Source organism: Nyctibius grandis, chromosome 1 (genome assembly GCF_013368605.1).
Source record: "Nyctibius grandis isolate bNycGra1 chromosome 1, bNycGra1.pri, whole genome shotgun sequence".
In the NCBI taxonomy this organism is placed as follows: Eukaryota; Metazoa; Chordata; class Aves; order Nyctibiiformes; family Nyctibiidae; genus Nyctibius; species Nyctibius grandis.
In genome coordinates, this window is record NC_090658.1 from 130196014 (window position 1) to 130215152 (window position 19139).

Sequence of the window (19139 nt, forward strand, 5' to 3'; positions counted from 1 at the left end):
GAAATACCACAGATTGCCTTTTATCAGCCTATAATGTGCTTTCATCACTCTGGAGAAGTATGTGATAGTGATACTGAGTGGATCCCTGGAGAAAGCCAAGGAGACGTTGCTAACGGCTCCAGAGTTGCGGCTGCAGCGAGTCTGCGTTAAAATGGAGCTTACGTTCCCTCTTTAGTACAAATATCTCTCTACCCTTATCACCAAAGTGCTGCTGCGCGTTTCTCACACATGGAATTACTTTTCTCTAATGGTACAAGTAATTTAGCTCAGGAATGCCGGAGTCAAAAACAGCTCCTTTTTGAAATGTTATGATTTATTGCTTCTTGAGGCTCTTAACATGGGAATGGCTTTCCATTCTTGGAACTCTGAGACATCTAAATATTCCTCTGCATTTACTAAGAGGCAAATGGGGCTGTTCGGCCTGGAGAAGAGAAGGCTCCGGGGAGACCTTCTAGCAGCCTTCCAGTACCTGAAGGGGCTACAGGAAAGTGGGAGAGGGGCTTTTTACAAGGGCAAGGAGTGATAGAATGAGGGGGAAAGGTTTCAAACTGAAAGAGGGGAGATTGAGATGAGATGTGAGGAAGAAATTCTTTGCTGTGAGGGTGGTGAGGCACTGGCCCAGGTTGCCCAGAGAAGCTGTGGCTGCCCCCTCCCTGGCAGTGTTCAAGGCGAGGTTGGATGGGGCTTGGAGCAACGTGGTCTAGTGGAAGGTGTCCCTGCCCGTGGGAGAGGGGTTGGAACTAGATGATCTTTAAGGTCCCTTTCAACCCAAACCATTCTATGATTCTATGAAAATCTATGTGGCGGTGATGGCATTGAGATAATAAAGACGGGATCGTGAATGGCCATTTTGCAAACATTTTCCAAGAGTAGCATTGAAAAGTAAATGGGTGTTACAGTGTACCCCTGCCATATTTCTTAAGCAGGTTTCTCAGTTTTCTCAGGAATTTGGGTTTTCAAACTCTCAGCTGTGTACTTGTCGAGTGCTGTGCAACATAGAATCACAGAATCATAGAATTTTAGGGGTTGGAAGGGACCTCTGGAGATCATCGAGTCCAACCCCCCTGACAGAGCAGGACCAGTCTAGGGCAGGTCACACAGGAACGCATCCAGATGGGGCTTGAAAGTCTCCGGAGAAGAAGACTCCACAACCTCTCTGGGGAGCCTGTTCCAGTGCTCTGGAACCCTTACAGTAAAGAAGTTCTTCCTCATGTTGAGGTTGAACTTCCTGTGCTCTAGCTTGCATCCATTGCCCCTTGTCCTATCGCAGGGCACAAGTGAAAAGAGGTTGCGCCTTTCATCGTGACACCCAGCCCTCACCTATTTATACCCATTAATCAGATCCCCTCTCAGTCTTCTCTTCTCCAGACTAAAAAGCCCCAGATCTCTCAACCTTTCCTCATAAGGCAGGTGTTCCAGACCCTTAATCATCCTTGTAGCCCTCCGTTGGACTCTCTCCAGTAGATCTCTGTCATGATTTCTTGGTTTAATCTTCCATTTGAAAAAACAAACGGTAACACAAGAGTTCTTAAGTTGTTCATCTGAACCTAGCTAGGCATGGTGGTTTGTCAGATTATAAACGTGCTTTCATTACCTGGTGGTTTATAATATGTTGGTCTGTGAAATACACACTTGGGCAATGAGAACATGAAGGTCACAGGAGTATCGCTGGATCCCTACCAGTGAGTGTATTAAAATTAAATAAATCCTTGATGCATTTGTCGATGGCACACGTACAGATCCTCTCCCTGCTTCAGCGCAGAACGAATGCAGCGTGTGCTTTTGCATACCCGCTGCCCGCTGACACTCCGCAGCCCTGTTGCAGACATGCATCATTACCTTGCGCTGGTCGAACATTTTCTGAGCGCGCCGTCTTCAAAGGCTTTTAACGATTGCATCGAGTTCCTGTGATGCCTGCCCGTGTTTTGACAGGTGAGGATCTGCCGGGATCTCCAGAGGGTTAGAGCTAAGCTGTGAGCAAGGGTGTGTGTTTCATAGCTCCTGGAGCCTCTCCGGGACGGGCTCGCAGCTGGTTAAGGCGACTGCTGCTGGTTAAGAGGTGGCGTTGGGCCCTGTAATTAACAGACATGGAATCATAGAGTCACAGACTGGTTTGGGTTGGAAGGGACCTTAAAGACCATCTAGTTCCAACCCCCTGCCACAGGCAGGGACACCTTCCACTAGACCAGGTTGCTCAAAGCCTCATCCAACCTGGCCTTGAACACTGCCAGGGAGGGGGCAGCCACAGCTTCTCTGGGCAACCTGGACCAGCCTCACAGTAAAGAATTTCTTCCTAATATCTCATCTAAATCTCCCCTCTTTCAGTTTAAAACCATTCCCCCTCATCCTGTCACTCCATGCCCTTGGAAAAAGCCCCTCTCCCGCTTTCCTGTAGCCCCTTCAGGTACTGGAAGGTGCTAGAAGGTCTCCCCGGAGCCTTCTCTTCTCCAGGCTGAACAGCCCCAACTCTCTCAGCCTGTCTCCATAGCAGAGGTGCTCCAGCCCTCTCATCATCTTCGTGGCCTCCTCTGGACTCGCTCCAACAGCTCCATGTCCTTGTTAAGACATGTCGTCTTCTTCCTTCTCCCCAGATGAGGGTGGGTTGAAGCAGCTTTCGACAGCTCCCGCTGTCCTTCCACGAAACACCTGGAGACCCCCAGTCTTGCTCTGTTCGCTGCACAGCACGAGGGTGTGCTGTGACGGTCCATCTGCCAGCAACCCCTGTGCTCTGCCAACCTGCAACACGCCAACTCTCAGGTTTACCAATGTGCACCCTTTTTTTTAATATATATTTTAGTTTCTATAGCTAAGTGAAGCTGAACTGGAGTTTGCCTCCGAGGCGAGCTGGTTTCCCTTCTCCTTCCACTATACTACTTAAGAGGCTTTAAAAACTGCTGACGGTTGTTTTAAGAGCTGATTTTCAGGTCGGGCTTTTTGTAACTCTGCGGCAGGAGGAAGATATTGTTAGAAACCAACGGAACGGAAGGGTTGCTGTTGCTCGAGGCGGGAGGAAAGGGTGCTTCACTGCTGGAGAACAATACTTTAAAGTGCTTCTCCTGCCCCTCCTGCTCAGGCACTCAAGAGCTCGCTTCGGCAGTGCTCCAGCTGTCAGGCCTGAGATGGATTATCGGTAGCAGCGCAGCAAAACAGGAGGAGGTTTGAAAGAAGGGCTGGGGTCCAGAAGTGACTTGCTTAAATGGTCACTGAGAAACCAAAGATGCTGGGGGAGAAAAGGAATTGCAGAGCTTTTGCCAGGGACTTGGGGAAAACTGAAGGGGGACTGTAGAGGAGAGTATTCCCACGTGCAACATGCTGCAGCAGTGATTTTTTTTATTTTCTCAAGGTGTAAAAGCAGGTGGTGTGTGAGCACCGATTACTTAGGTGAGCGTGTTTCAAACACTCCCCTAATTTAGCACCTACTAAAATAGCACTAAGTCTGTTAAACGTAAGATGTTGCTTAGTCTTTATGTCTGAGCACGTTGGAAGAGCAGTAGGTGGTGGAGTCACCATCTCTGGAGGTGTTTAAGAAAAGACTGGACATGGCACTTAGTGCCATGGTCTAGTTGACATGGTGGTGTCAGGGCAATGGTTGGACTCGCTGATCCCAGAGGTCTCTTCCAACCTGGTTGATTCTGTGATTCTGTTCTCTTGTTCGTGTGTACGCTGAAGAGCGTGAACAATGGAGGGCAGTTATGTGCTCAGAGTTGCTCCAAGCAGCCAACAGAAATATGTTACAGTCCAGAAGAAGTAGCAATTAGTGGTGTGCGTTTATGGAAAAAGAGGGTAAGTGCTCTTGCTTTGTGGTCTGAAGCCCTGTCCTCCTGAGGTCATGTCAGGCAAAAGCTGCTGGCGGGTAGAAGCACCTCGGGTACAGCTCTTTAGAAGAGGATGCAGTGAAAAATAAGCAAGAAGGATGCTTAACCTGGCAAGCAGCAGAGGAACGAAGCAGGAGCAGGGCCCTCGCTGTGTGAGGGCTGAGGCAGGCTTTGGTTTTGATCTTGACAACCACAGAAACGTGAAGCAGCATCTGGCTTGAGGCTTTGGCACTTGCAGGTGAAACCTGGCGTGCCTGAGTGCAGAGCTCACTCCTTATTGTACCCCGTGCCTTTGTTGTAACAGGGTCTTTTGCTTCACCCCATATGAAACTTTGTTGAATATTCTGAGACCCTGAACCATTTCCATCCCTTGGCATCATAACATTTCAGCCAGCACCGATTTTCTTGGGTTCTCCTGTGCAACTGGAGAGTCGAAATCTGTGGTGAATATATTAACATATATTGAATTATAGAACAGATATTTAGCATTTTTCCTGAAGGATCCTAAAATGCTTTACAGACACTTTCATGTATCGCTACACAAATGCAGCCGCTTTTGCTTCATGCTTAGATTTAATTCAAGATGGAAGGAGAGAATTTTGCCCAGGGAGATCAGGTAAACCAGTATATGCCCCCAAATCGATTGCTATGGGCAGGTCTTAGCTCAGGGTATGCCCTACCACCCTGTAGGGAGAGCTGTCAGTAGAAGATCCAGATCAGTGAGTGTACAAAGGAGCATGTCGAGCCATTACTGCTACATCTTTCTGCAGAAAGGGGTGGATGCTCTGTTACGTCATGAGGTTTCTTTGCAGGAGGACATGAGCATGAGCAGAGAATTCTGTTGCATAAACCCAGGAGACGGCTACAATTGCACCCAATCCTGCTCTGTCCCATCCTCCCCAAGAGAAGGTATCTCAAAATTGTGGCTGAACCTATAGTGCTGGTGGCAGAGGATGGCCTCAGTCTGAGGGGTGACATCTCATCTGGTTTGCCGTGTCTGTGGTCCAGCTACATCATTGGGATTTATAGAATCATAGAATTTCAGACTGGTTTGGGTTGCAAGGGGCCTTAAAGATCATATAGTTCCAACCCCTCTCCCACGGGCAGGGACACCTTCCACTAGACCACGTTGCTCCAAGCCCCATCAAACCTGGCCTTGAACACTGCCAGGGAGGAGACAGCCACAGCTTCTCTGGGCAACCCGGGCCAGTGTCTCACCACCCTCACAGCAAAGAATTCCTTCCTAATATCTCATCTAAATCTCCCCTCTTTCAGTTTAAAACCGTTCCCCCTCGTCCTGTCACTCCATGCCCTTGGAAAAAGCCCCTCTCCCGCTTTCCTGTAGCCCCTTCAGGTACTGGGAGGTGCTAGAAGGTCTCCCCGGAGCTTTCTCTTCTCCAGGCTGAACAGCCCCAGCTCTCTCAGCCTGTCTCCAGAGCAGAGGTGCTCCAGCCCTCTGAGCATCTTTGTGGCCTCCTCTGGACTCGCTCCAACAGCTCCATGTCCTTCTGATGTTGGGGGCCCCAGAGCTGGACGCAGCACTGCAGGGGGGGTCTCACGAAAGCGGAGTAAAGGGGTTGCAAGACCACGTCCACGGCTCTTTTTGAACCAGCTGGATGCCCCACCGTGCCATTGCCGTGAATTTGCATCCTCTTTTTCTTCTGAAATTAAAAACCCTCCAAATATTCAGGGTGAAACCCGATAAAATATTCATCTATTCTTAGACTCATTAAGGCAGTGTAATTGGATGTAGGCGCTTCCTCCACTCTAAAGGTGCTGTCTCGCTCCTGAGCCAAGATTCATTTCCACGGGCAAGAGGATGCTCTGCTCTCTCTCCTCTCGGATAACGGATGTGTGAAGAGTCCCTGTAGCTCACCGCTCCTGGAAAGCAGCAAACTGTCCTTCCTTCAGCTCTTCCCAGCGATGGCTTTGCTCTCCGATGCTCCTTTTGCTCCAGCCCTGAGCAGGGATTGCTAATGAAGGCCATAATCAGCCTCTTGCAGCTCTTTTGTTTTCCAAATTGGGATTCTGTGGTTTTCTCTTCCTGTGGTGTTTTTTTTCCTGTTCCTATCAAAGCTGCATCCATTTGAAGGCTCCTGCTCCATCTTCCCCTTTCTTTAAGATGTATTTGTGCATTTTTTTCCCTTTGTAAGTGAAACAATCTCCAGCCCCTGCCTGCATCAGGATCTCCCTGCGTGCTTTCAAATGCACAGTGAGACAGATTTTGTCCTAAAGAGACCGAACTTGTAATTTGCACTCAGTGGAAGGCCTTCAAATGCCAAAGCTGCTTACAGTGTCTATATTAGATGTTAAATAGTGTACGTAGGGGGCTGGAAAGGGGGAAACACCATTTTTAGAGGCCGGAGGGCAGCTGGCATTGCTCTCTGAGTCTACAGCCATCAGGATGGTGGCAGCATCTTGAAATCCTGTGGTGTGCGGTGCACACACAACTGCGTTGGGCAGTGCCACCCGGCCCCCAGCAAACTGAAGACTTGAAAATAAGCTTCATAGAATCATAGAGTCACAGAGTGGTTAGGGTTGGAAGGGACCTTAAAGTTCATCTAGTTCCAGTCCCCCTGCCACAGGCAGGGACACCTTCCACTAGACCAGGTTGCTCCAAGCCCCATCCAACCTGGCCTTGAACACTGCCAGGGAGGGGGCAGCCACAGCTTCTCTGGGCAACCTGGGCCAGTGTCTCACCACCCTCACAGCAAAGAATTTCTTTCTAATATCTAATCTAAATCTCCCCTCTTTCAGTTTAAAACCGTTCCCCCTCATCCTGTCACTCCATGCCCTTGTAAAAAGTCCCTCTCCTGCTTTCCTGTAGCCCCTTCAGGTACTGGAAGGTGCTCGAAGGTCTCCCTGGAGCCTTCTCTTCTCCAGGCTGAGCAGCCCCAACTCTCTCAGCCTGTCTCCATAGCAGAGGTGCTCCAGCCCTCTGAGCATCTTTGTGGCCTCCTCTGGACTCGCTCCAACAGCTCCATGTCCTTCTGATGTTGGGGGCCCCAGAGCTGGACGCAGCACTGCAGGGGGGGTCTCACGAGAGCGGAGCAGAGGGGCAGAATCCCCTCCCTCGCCCTGCTGGCCACACTGCTGGGGATGCAGCCCAGGACACGGTTGGCCTTCTGGGCTGCAAGTGCACGTTGCCGGCTCATGGTGAGCTTCCCATCAACCATCAAAAAAAGCCTTAACTCGTCACTAGCAACAGCTCCTCTTAAGTATTTGGTGGCGGAATGAACTCCTGGCTGCAGTTAAAGGTGGGTGAGCCTTAAAGATAACCTGGGACAGAAGGTACCCCAGTAGGTTTGAGATAACCCTTGCTGACCAACCACGCTGATGGATGATAGCAGTTCTCCTGCAGCCCACAAGCTACAGATGGACTGGTTACAGAGGTGTCAAGGAAGAAGGAGGGCACGAAGGAGCTGGAGGAGGATGCCAGCACCTTTGCCTCTGGAGGAGCCATCAGGGAAACGATTCACTAATTTTTAGTTTGTGTCAAATTTCATTTATTTTGCAGGCTGCTGTATTTAATGAAAGCTGCTGTTGAGCGATTCCGGTTTTATTCACAGCTCCCAAATTTTGTAAACAGTGTCACTACAAAATGGAGAGTTACTGGAAAGGTTTCTTATTAAAGTCATCGTGTGGGAGTTAATTAACATTTAAGGATTTGGGTTCATGTCATTTCATTTGGGCTAATCCTGTGTGAGTGTTAGACTTGCACACAGTGGGCCAGACCCTGATGGGGTGGTGCTGATTTATCAGCTGGGGCTGTGGCATTCGAGAGCAGAAATACTGCTTAAATGTCACATACGTGGGACACGGTGACATTCAGGAGGGGTCTAGCGTTCATGGCCCTTGCTGAGCTTTTCACCAGGGGAGGTTCAGGTTGGACATTAGGAAGCATTTCTTCTCAGAAAGGGTTATTAGCCATTGGAAGGGGCTGCCCAGGGAGGTGGTGGAGTCACCATCTCTGGATGTGTTTAAGAAAAGACTGGACATGGCACTTAGTGCCATGGTCTAGTGGACATGGTGGTGTCAGGGCAATGGTTGGACTCGATGATCCCAGAGGGCTCTTCCAACCTGATTGATTCTGTGATTCCTTAGGGTAGTTGGATGCTTTCATGCTATCAGTTCATTTAAGGCATTGTCAATAGCTTTACTAACATCGAGTTGCAACACCCTTAAGGAAGTGTTTGAGGCTGAAATTTGTGTATTGGAGGCAGATGGGTGAAATGTTGAAGATAATCAGAGGTCAACTGGTTAAGCCTTATTTTTTGAATAGCCCTGTTGGGGTTAGAGAGTGCTTTCTTAAAGCGTATTTACCGTGTAATCTGTGGAGATGAGTGTACGAGAGCCTTTGAAGGAATTAGTGAGATTCAGTTGAGGCTGCTTTACATTCAGGCAATAGAGAGCTGCCGCAGAACCTGCCACTGCCTGAATGTATAACGGATCCTCTTCTGCTCTCCCAGTGATGTTGACCCTCCCAACGCATTTAAAAACGGCTTTTCCACCTGCCAGACTGATTGTGACTTCACCATGGCCTGATGAAGTGGAGTTCTCGTGAAATTTGCTCCTACTTTTGGAAGGGGCGAGTTAAGTATCCACCAACACCATGCCTGGGGTGAAGGATGGGACTTCACTTGGGTCACAGAGTCATAGAGTTGCTTTGGTTGGAAAGGACCTTTAAGATCATCGAGTCCAACCGTTAACCTGCCAAACCCACCACTAACCCATGTCCCTCAGCACCACATCTACTCGTCTTCTAAATCCCTCCAGGGATGGTCACTCCATCACAGCCCTAGACAGCCTGGGTCCTGCGTGGGCTCAGCAAAACTATCAAGCGCATCTTGATTTTAAGCATGCCAACGGCCGGGGCTACTTGAGCATGTGATAAAGTGTTTTGTTGGCATCTTCAGTCCTCTGTGGGGCAAAGGAGATGAATTCTACTGTCTTGATTTAAAGACAAACTGCCTTTTTTTTTCCAAGAAGAGGCTTAAGCAGTAACACAGGAGGAAATTTTGTGTGCTTGGAGGGTGCTGTCCCAGCTGTCAGAGCAGCTGTTGCATGGGGTGGTTGTGCTGTGTGGTAGCATCTCTTCACCTCAGGCACCAACAGATCACCTTTGCTCCAGAAGAGTGATACAAAAATGCTGACACTCCTCATTTTTTGAAAGAAAACTCCATATATCGCCGTCTCGTGTGAGCAAACGTGGTGTCTGGGCTGGATGGACAAAGTGAGCTGGGCAGTGATGAGTTTGCTCGCAGTAAGAATCCACATCAAAATGGGAAATGATGGGAACTTGGAGAAATCAAGCTTGAAAAATAGCTATTTATTGGTAGCGCTCACACAGCTAATGCTGGGATCACGATCCTCTTAACGTGCCATTGGCGTGGCGTGCAGTGTCCCAGCAGGGCAGCACTTACAGTCTTGTCTGTCTAGGAAATCTACGGCGTCTGTCACAAGACTGCGGAGGTGCTGATTTACTCCTTACCTCTGCTGGGTGTGAGCAAATGGCAAATTAATAGGGGCTTGGTGGAGTAGCTTGTGCTCTGTCTGGCTGCATAGAGGAAAATCTTCCTTTAGGAAACGGTTTCGGGGTCAGCTATTTAGGTATCACAGAATCACAGAATCAATCAGGTTGAAAGAGACCTCTGGGATCATTGAGTCCAACCATTGCCCTGACACCACCCTGTCAGCTAAGACCATGGCACTAAGTGCCATGTCCAGTCTTTTCTTAAACCCCTCCAGAGATGGTGACTCCACCACCTCCCTGGGCAGCCCCTTCCAATGGCTAATGACCCTTTCTGAGAAGAAATTCTTCCTAATGTCCAACCTGAACATCAACACAGGCTCAGGAGTATCTTCCGCAGCTGCTGGTGCTCGTTAGATGCAGCTGCCTCTGAGGCTCTCTCTTCTCTCTAAGGGGATATGGGAGGGGGCCTTTGCTGTCATTCCCACCCTTTTTCATTCTTCACCCATTGAATACCCATAAAACTTAGTGCCGTAGGGTGCTGGAAGAGTGCTTTTAACTTAGGGAAAAAGTAAGCTGTCCTGATCCTGTCTGCAGTGGCCGTGTGGATCTATACAAGGGGATGAATCATCTCGTGATGAAAGCACAGTGATTGTGTTGCTGCAAACGAGTAGGAAGAATTTAACTTTGCTTTCCTTTGAAGCTCTAAAAGTGATGCTGCCAGAGACACTCAGAAGTGGTAGATGCAGCGAGAGATGTCCCAAGCAGATGGATCTGCAGACCAGCCATCCAAAGGCTGAGATTGAAGCTCTACAGTTGTCCCCATCTCTGTCTCTAGAGCAAATCTGACAGTCCTGGTGCCTTTTCCTTTCCCACCATAAAAACAGAGCCATCTCCATACATGACAGCAGTGGTGTGGTCATTGGGTCATTAATATTTACATGGACTTGATTTAGAAGATGCTGATATGCTGGAGGTCCTTTACATTCCCATGCCTCGGTTTCCCCAAATGTCTTTCTAACACACTTGACCACCACTCGGCACAAGGTAGTCCTGTTGCTGGATCACCCTCCAGAAGATGCTGTAATACTAACACCAAGCAGCTAATTTTGTCCTTTATAAATCTAATTAAGACTTTCAAAGGACTCTCTGTTGACCTCACAAGTTTAGGGGAAGCTCTGTAGATGAATCTGCCTGGTTTTCCTGACATGCTTTGTTTCTAACCCAGGTTTATCAGTTGTCTTTCCCAGATTTTCATTAAAAGCACCAGTGCCTTAGTCTGTAATATTCTGGTTAAGTCCAGCTGTTTTAATATCTTTGCTGATTTCTCATGCAACTTCTTTGCTACCCAGAAGAAAACAGGAGAATGACCTCCCTCTAATGGGAGTATTCATACTGTGAGAAGAAAGAAGGGTACAGATTATGCTTAAAATCTTAATTCTGAAGTACCAATCTGTTACTGCTCCCCAAGGCATACTATAAACTTGTAATGGAGGCACTGGACATAAATAAATGCTTTAAGCAGTTTGGCTGGAAGGCTGGATCTTCACCTTTCCCCCTTTCCTTCCTCAGTCTCCGTTCCTCCCTCCTGCCCGGCACTGTGATGATTTGAAGGGTTTTGTATCTATTTTCACGTGGCTGCCTTGGAGATCTTTTCATCCAACTTCCCTCTGGACTATCTACAAACATTAAAAGATGTTTGAAATTACTCAGCCTCAACGGTGCTTGAAATTGAGCCATGTTCTGTTGTGTCAACAGAGTGCTTCAAGTGGTGATTATAGAGGCCAGACTAAAGGTTTCCAGCTCTGGTGCTGCCCACAAAACTGCGTTATTAAATGATGTTCCTTCACCTGGTAGCTTAGACGTGCTGCTCTGGTTGCTTATTTGTCCATCTTCCTCTATTTTGTTTGGGTTCTGTAAGCAAAGAGCAGATTGAAACAGTCCCTTCAAGTCCTGCTGCAAGACTTGTTCCTGCTTGTTTTCGTTTGCGTGCTTGGATCTACTCAAAGGTGTTTTGGGGAAGAATCAAGGGCTTCGTGGGTTATCGGGAATCTGTGATATCACTGGGAGTCTGAAGAATTTCATGATGCCCTAGTTAGCAGTGCTCTGTTTTCTCCTAGATCAGACTGTTTCAGAGGCAGCTGAAGCTGCCACCTCTTCTTCACCCTTGCGTTGCCCATGACGTACATGGAAGAGGAACGGTGAAGCGTAATTTGACTTATTTCAGACTCGGTGTCTTTCCTGAGTAGTTCTGCTGACCAATAGACTGGTTGCTGTCAGGGTTATGAGGGCAGTTAAATTTACACTCTTTATTTTGGAAATGATGCATTTCAGTGGGTGCAATAAAGTCTCTGTGTCTTTTCCTGGCTCAGGATTTCTTCTTTCCTGCAGCAACTTTGATATTTTGCAGTAAGTATGTGGGAACAGGACACTATCATCTGGTGTCTAAAGGCATCCTTTAAGTGAAAGATGAGGAGTGAGTTTCTTTTTTAGTTCAGAAAGTGTGCTGTGCATTCAGCGAGTGGGGAGCTCTGCTGATGCTGGATCAGATGGTGAAAAAATCCCGTCTCTGCTGGTCCCTCTGTGAAAGCAGCAAATTACCCTCTGTGTTTGAGGTCAAAATAAGCAAAATATTTGAAGGGCCAGCGATTTCATAGTGAAGTCCTATGGTAGCATTGGAGCTGAGGATTTCAGAGGAGAGAGGTTGGTAAAGGCTTGTTTTGCTGTCTTCCAGTTTGGATGTCTCATGAGCAGCGCTGTGATTGCCAGACCTAACGAAGCCTGGCATCCCCGGGGGCTTGTGTCTCATGGTCGGCTGCTCTGGACCCCAGGAGGGTATTGCAGGCCTGTGGAAGGTTTTTCTGTCATTTATAGGGCTTCTTGTGCAGATTCTTCAGTGACCAGGAAAGGAGAGGTTCACACTGCAGTCTTACCCCAAGGATGAGGGAGGAGGAGGATCCACCACCTCCATTCAGCATCATCATGCTCTTTGGTGGGCTCAGACTGATTTTAAGCCTATATCTTCCATGGGAGCTCAGTGTCTCTTCCCTCTATCTCTATAAAACCTCTACAAACACAAATTATATTTAAAATTCCTTCTGCTGTGTCACAGAATCACAGAATCAATCAGGTTGGAAGAGACCTCTGGGATCATCGAGTCCAACCGTTGCCCTGACACCACCATGTCAACTAGACCATGGCACTAAGTGCCATGGCCAGTCTTTTCTTAAACATCTCCAGAGATGGTGACTCCACCACCTCCCTGGGCAGCCCCTTCCAATGGCTAATGACCCTTGCTGAGAAGAAATTCTTCCTAATGTCCAACCTGAACCTCCCCTGGTGAAGCTTGTAACATACGTACGATACGGTCAGATAAGTTACCTGTCCATAAGAAAGCAACTGAGAAGGTTAAAACAACTTGTGTGACAACCAAAGCTTACACGTGCCAGCTTGTTCTTCTACTGTGCGGCTGCCTCCGAGCAGAAGTGTGGCAAATGCAACTATTAGGGGAAAAACAAAGTTGATGTTGTGCACTTAAAACTGGAGCTGCATTGTCGGACTAATCTTGACATGGATAAACATAAAATGGGATAGATATGTAGGTAAATACATAGATATGTATAAAATATGTGTAAATATATACATATATAAATATTTAAAAGTAACGTATAAATGTATACGTGCATAAAAATAGCTATGGAGACAGGCTGAGAGAGTTGGGGCTGTTCAACCTGGAGAAGAGAAGGCTCCAGGGAGACCTTCTAGCACCTTCCAGTGCCTGAAGGGGCTACAGGAAAGCGGGAGAGGGACTTTTTACAAGGGCAAGTAGTGACAGGACGAGGGGGAACGGTTTTAAACTGAAAGAGGGGAGATTTAGATGAGATATTAGGAAGAAATTATTTGCTGTGAGGGTGGTGAGACACTGGCCCAGGCTGCCCAGAGAAGCTGTGGCTGCCCCCTCCCTGGCAGTGTTCAAGGCCAGGTTGGATGGGCCTTGGAGCAACCTGGTCTGGTGGAAGGTGTCCCTGCCTGTGGCAGGGGGGTTGGAACTAGATGATCTTTAAGGTCCCTTCCAACCCAAACCATTCTGTGACTCTATGATTATATATATCTGGATTTTCAAAAGGGGATACCCATGTAGCAACCTTAGAAATCATCTCTGCTCATCGTGTCCTTCATTGAACAAGGCGAAAGAAAACAGTGCAGGTGACTGTTGTGGAGGGTGGGATTGCTGATTCAGCAGCCGTACAGGAAGGTAGAGCTACTAACTGTGAATGTTATGACTTGGGAGAGCATTTGTTCTTCCTTTTAGAGCTTCAGCTGCTGATACGTGGTGATCACCTGAGAAAAAAACCCTCAGTTTGTGCTTATGAAATGTATATGTGCACTCCTGACTCTAGTTGCAAAAATTCATCTGGAGAGTATGAGTCTGAAATGCTGAAAATCAAGAAGTAAAAAGTACACTTCCCCGTATATCTTTATATATTTTTAAATCCTGTGATTAAGGCATTTTTGTAATGTTGTCAATTCCAATTATAAGAAAATTTCTGGAAGAGGTGGGAGCAAAAGCCTCTTGCTCAAGGATTCAAGCTGACCTCTCGTCTCAGTGGTGGGTGAAGAGGCCACCATCCAGCTGGAGCAGAGCAGTAGTGGTTTTCTATTTCTGAAGTGCCTTTGAAATTGTGGAGGTATGAGAAGCAGCATGATCCTGAGGGTCAGTGTTTCTGATAAACTCAGAACTTTACAGTGACAGCAGTTTGCATGTTTGGTGTATTAAGAAGGCAAGTAAATTTGGACCACTTCATGGATAGACTTGGAGACTGAAGGCAAGGGGGAAGGTGTCACAGAATCACAGAATCAATCAGGTTGGAAGAGACCTCTGGGATCATCGAGTCCAACCATTGCCTTGACACCACGATGTCAACTAGACCATGTCCCCTTGAAGGACAATTGAAGATGAGCAGGAAGGGTCTCAGCTGTAAGGAGAACACGAGGTTGTATTGTCCATGAGTGTCTGTCATACTTGACATTGGGCCTGAGCCTTGAATTGGGTGTTAGAGAGCAGAGGGGGGAGACACCCCGAAGGTCTGTGCTTCTCCTAAGGGTTTTTTGAAAGGGGAGAGAAACTGGAAACTGGAGAAGGGACGTGTGGATGTGGGAAGCTGAATGAAACAGATGCCTAAGCAGGAATGAAAAAAGTGGGTTTCGAGTGAGAACGTGGGAAGGGATGCTGCAGTCAGGGGGTGGCTTTGCTTTGTGAGCAAGTGGCAAATCTTAAATATTTGAGTTCCCAGGAGATGTTTGAGGATAAAATAATTCGGGAAGGCAAAACCATGGTGGCTCAAGGGTGTTATAATAGCTGGTATCACCTGCTTCTGAGCATGTACCCATTCTCCCAGAGGAGGTGATACCTGCTGAAAGGGGGGAGGTTTGCAAAAGCTTGGGGGAGGGAAAAAGAAGTGAATTAAAATGTTTGTTGACGGACAGCAAGGCTCACTCTTGTAATAATTGCAGAGATTTGGGAGAAACTTCCAAATGCAATTTTGAAAAGTCACCAGAAGTATTTAGGAGAGCAAGTCCCAGTCCGATGGAGGTTTGGGCATTGAAGATGCTCTCGTATGCGCCCTGAGAGCTGTGCTCCAGAGGCCAGGTTTAGATCCCTAGAGGTATGTGTGGATCCCTGCATATTTTGAAAATTACACACATTTTTTCAGGTGGCTTTGATGTGATTGTCACTCTTTAAAAACAGGACGTAAGGAGAGTGAAGACCTTAGATACCTTCTGCTACGTGACAGCAGCATTTCAGGCAGGTGGGGATGGACGGATGCTCAGCAGTCGTAACCTCGTGGCTTCAAAAACACTTTGAAGACTCACAGCAGCTCAGCTGCCGTGTTTCCTCCTCCACTGCGAGCTTTCAGCGGGCGATCTCCGTTTTGAACGGGACGCTCATCTGAAGTATTCATTAAGATGGGGAATTATTTGCATATTATTAGCATTATTACATGGAAATAAAGCTGCTGCTGGTTCTTCCCTCCCTCCATGTATCTTTCATCACCCGCCTTTATAACCGCTCTGAATCCTGTTTGTTGTGTGACAAACTGGGCTGATAAATCTCGTTACTCACTTGAATGGCTGGGAGACTCATTGCACATTACTGAATTTTGTGAATTATGTAATAAATGCATAATTAAAATTAAACCCGGAGCCTCTCGTGGAACCTTATAACATTCCGTTCATGATGAATTATAGAGAAATGTACATGGGTATTAAAATTTAAGCCTAATTATATGGATTTATTTTTAATCAATATTTAATATGCTACCTATAAGTTCCTGCGTACCCACAGCAAATCTGCTATTGCGGCTTTGCTCTGAAGCACAGAAAGTGTGTTTGTGTGTGTAGAGTAAGATGTTTGTTTTCATTTTGCTTCATGTTTTAATATTTGATTACAGAAAGGAAAACTCCTCTGAGCACGGTGTGCTCAAAAATTCCTTCAGCCAAGGGAAGTGACTGGTAGGAGTCTGTTTTGCCCAAGTCTTTTCCCACTAGGTCACCTTTGAATAGCACAGAATCACAGAATCAACCAGGTTGGAAGAGACCTCTGGGATCATCGAGTCCAACCACTGCCCTGACACCACCAAGTCAACTAGACCATGGCACTAAGTGCCATGTCCAGTCTTTTCTTAAACACCTCCAGAGATGGTGACTCTACCACCTCCCTGGGCAGCCCTTTACAATGGCTAATGACCCTTGCTGAGAAGAAATGCTTCCTAATGTCCAACCTGAACCTCCCCTGGCGAAGCTTGAGGCTATGTCCTCTTGTCCTATCTCTCATTGCCTGGGAGAAGAGGCCGACTCCCACTCCACTACAACCTCCCTTCAGGTAGTTGTAGACTGCACTAAGGTCACCTCTGAGCCTCCTCTTCTCCAGGCTAAACACCCCCAGCTCCCTCAGCCGTTCCTCGTAGGTCAGACCCTCCAGACCCTTCACCAGCTTGGTCGCCCTCCTCTGGACTCGCTCCAACACCTCAACATCTCTCTTGAAGTGCGGGGCTCAGAACTGGACACAGGATTCAAGGTGCAGCCTCACCAGTGCCGAGTACAGAGGGACGATCACTTCCCCAGACCGGCTGGCTACACTATTCCTAATAGAGGCCAGGATGCCATTGGCCTTCTTGGCCACCTGGGCACACTGCTGGCTCATGTTTAGCCGGCTGTCGAATATTGTGGTTTTTTGGAGAAGAATTGTAGTCATAGGAAATAATTGACTCTAATGGAGCGCCAGTTGGTTGTTCACTCATCGAATTGTCATTAAAATCGTTCTGGAAATCTTTTCCGTCATGTATTTCTGCAGTCCTGATTCTTACTTAAAGGCAGCTGCCCAAACTGCTGTCAGGTCTGAACTTGAGAAGTGCTAAAAACTTATTTTCTACGTGCTAAAGTGGGCTTTAGCAGTATTTTCCGATGCCTTGGAAAGAGAAGTGATGTTTTTAAAGCAAACGGTCTGCAGGCTCCCGTTTAATTTTGAAAGGTTTGTCTCTTAAGTACGAAATTGAATAGAAGGGATTTCATTCCCCTAAATCCCCGATTCTAGAGAAAGCAGCTTGAGATCTCAGTAAGAGAATTAACACATGGGTTAAACTCACAATAAAGAAGCAGTACTTGGAAAATGCCTATTCAGATGCCGTTAAGGAAATAATAGGATTAGTTCTTGTCGTGTCAGTGTGGATTCCTCGAAGTGCCGCTGCGTGCTGACGTGCCTACGTTACATGTTGTTGGCCTGGGTGTGAAATTGAGGACAATAAAAAGAAGGGTGGCTTTTCTTGGAGGCAATTCGTTTGAATGCCTAAGCCGGTACTTCTGTGCGCGCACACGACAGGTAATTCAATATGATAAATAAGCCACTAATAATCTCCCCCGACGCTGTTGTTTGGGACCGAGGTGATGGTAATTGCAGCTGTGTAACTGGTAAAACGCCTTTATCCTAAATCAGGAATACACCGTGGCCCAAGTGTTTTCTGTTCCTGTTAAGCAGATTTCTATTCATTTCTATCATGTCAGAAACATAATACATTTTTTTATTTCAATTATGTGTTTTAGATGAGCCATTTATTGTTCCAGTGTATATATAATAATATATATACATTATATCCATCATTTAAGATAAAGCATTTTTGTCTCTTGATTTTTTTTTCACAATTCATTGTAATCCAGAATCCTGAAACAAAGCATTATTTTCAGTTTCTTGTGTCTGCCATTTCATAATCATCCATGTGTATCTTTATTTTTAGCTTAAGCAAAAGACAAGAAGCGTTAAGGCTGAACTGGGGTTATTTTGACATCATCTGATTTCATCATAGAAGGTGCTGTAGGAGATCGTCGTGCTGAAAAACTTCCAAGAAAATGGTAATGAGAAAAAGCAAAGCTTCTGTTGTGCTGTCATTCTCCTGTTTCCTTGTCTTCAGACCCAACTACTGCTTCTTTACACAGCTTCTCTTTACATTTCTGCGGGATTTGCTTTTGCATATAGTCATAGAATCATAGAATCATAGAATGGTTTGGGTTGGAAGGGACCTTAAAGACCATCCAGTTCCAACCCCCCTGCCACAGGCAGGGACACCTTCCACTAGACCAGGTTGCTCCAAGCCCCATCCAACCTGGCCTTGAACACTGCCAGGGAGGGGGCAGCCACAGCTTCTCTGGGCAACCTGGGCCAGGGTCTGACCACCCTCACAGCAAAGAATTTCTTCCTAATATCTCATCTAAATCTCCCCTCTTTCAGTTTAAAACCGTTCCCCCTCGTCCTGTCACTCCATGGCCTTGCAAAAAGCCTCTCTCCTGCTTTCCTGTAGCCCCTACAGGTACTGGAAGGTGCTAGAAGGTCTCCCTGGAGCCTTCTCTTCTCCAGGCTGAACAGCCCCAACTCTCTCAGCCTGTCTTTATAGTAGAGGTGCTCCAGCTGGTCCTGGGTATCTTGTGACTCCCCCAAAAGCCAGTGCTTTGGGAGCAGAGGGGAGGTGAGGCAGCATTTTACCAAGCAAAAACCCACGTGATGGAGGAGGATATAAGGTTTTGTACGGACAGATAATTGGCAGATGTAGCAAATTTGTCTGTAAATTAACAGCAGTGGAGCAAACAAGGTAGGCATGTGCTTAGGTTGATATTTCACTTCATAGTTGAGTGCGCGGCTGAGAGTACACCCAAGTGCTCCTTGAAGCTGGAACTTAAGAAGGAAGCAAAAAAAAAAAAGAAAATCCTTTACAGATTGGTTTATTACAGAGAGCGTTTGCTGTGTTTTGGCACAAGATATATTTAGGGTGTCTGCGTGAAGCTTTTGGAAGAACTATCCTCACATTGTGCAGTGATAGACGTGTGCAGCCACCGCTCAGGTTTGAGTTGCAGCTAAATAAGTGCTCGTTTCAGACAGAGTGTGTGTTTTAGCATAGTGTTACTCTGTACTCACTAGAGTAATCTTTTCAAACTGAATAATCTTCCCATTCTGGATGACAACAATATATCATATCAGGTAGCTTGTAATTCTAAATCTAAAAAAAATGTCCTGTAAAGTGGAATTAATTTAGAAGAGCCGCACTGGATGCGTGTAAATATATGCACATGAGAATTTTATTGTCCATACCAGAAAACTGTATGGATCAGGTTACTGTACCATATATTTTTCTCATTCTTGGACTGCTCCTTGCATGAAATTCTTCGTTCTACTCTCCTCTGTAGTTGTTCCTTTCTTACTCACTAACAGGGGTTGCTCTCTTCTAACAAAAAGTGCTTATCCATATTATATGTCTCTTTAAATGTGTCCATTTAAATTAATATTTAACAGAGCAAAGATATGAGTG

At 46.7% G+C, this 19139-nt stretch overlaps 1 protein-coding gene across 2 annotated transcripts in view; it reads left to right on the forward strand.

The window, feature by feature from the left end:
* Window positions 1-19139, forward strand: part of XKR6 (XK related 6) — a 217553-nt gene that overhangs the window by 51119 nt on the left and 147295 nt on the right. The window contains exon 2 of one of the 2 annotated variants that reach the window (XR_011048371.1): window positions 17577-17691. The exons of the other annotated variant lie outside the window; for it this stretch is intronic. The gene's annotated coding sequence lies outside the window, so the exon portion shown is untranslated. The remainder of the gene's footprint in view (window positions 1-17576; window positions 17692-19139) is intronic. 2 annotated transcript variants of the gene reach the window in all.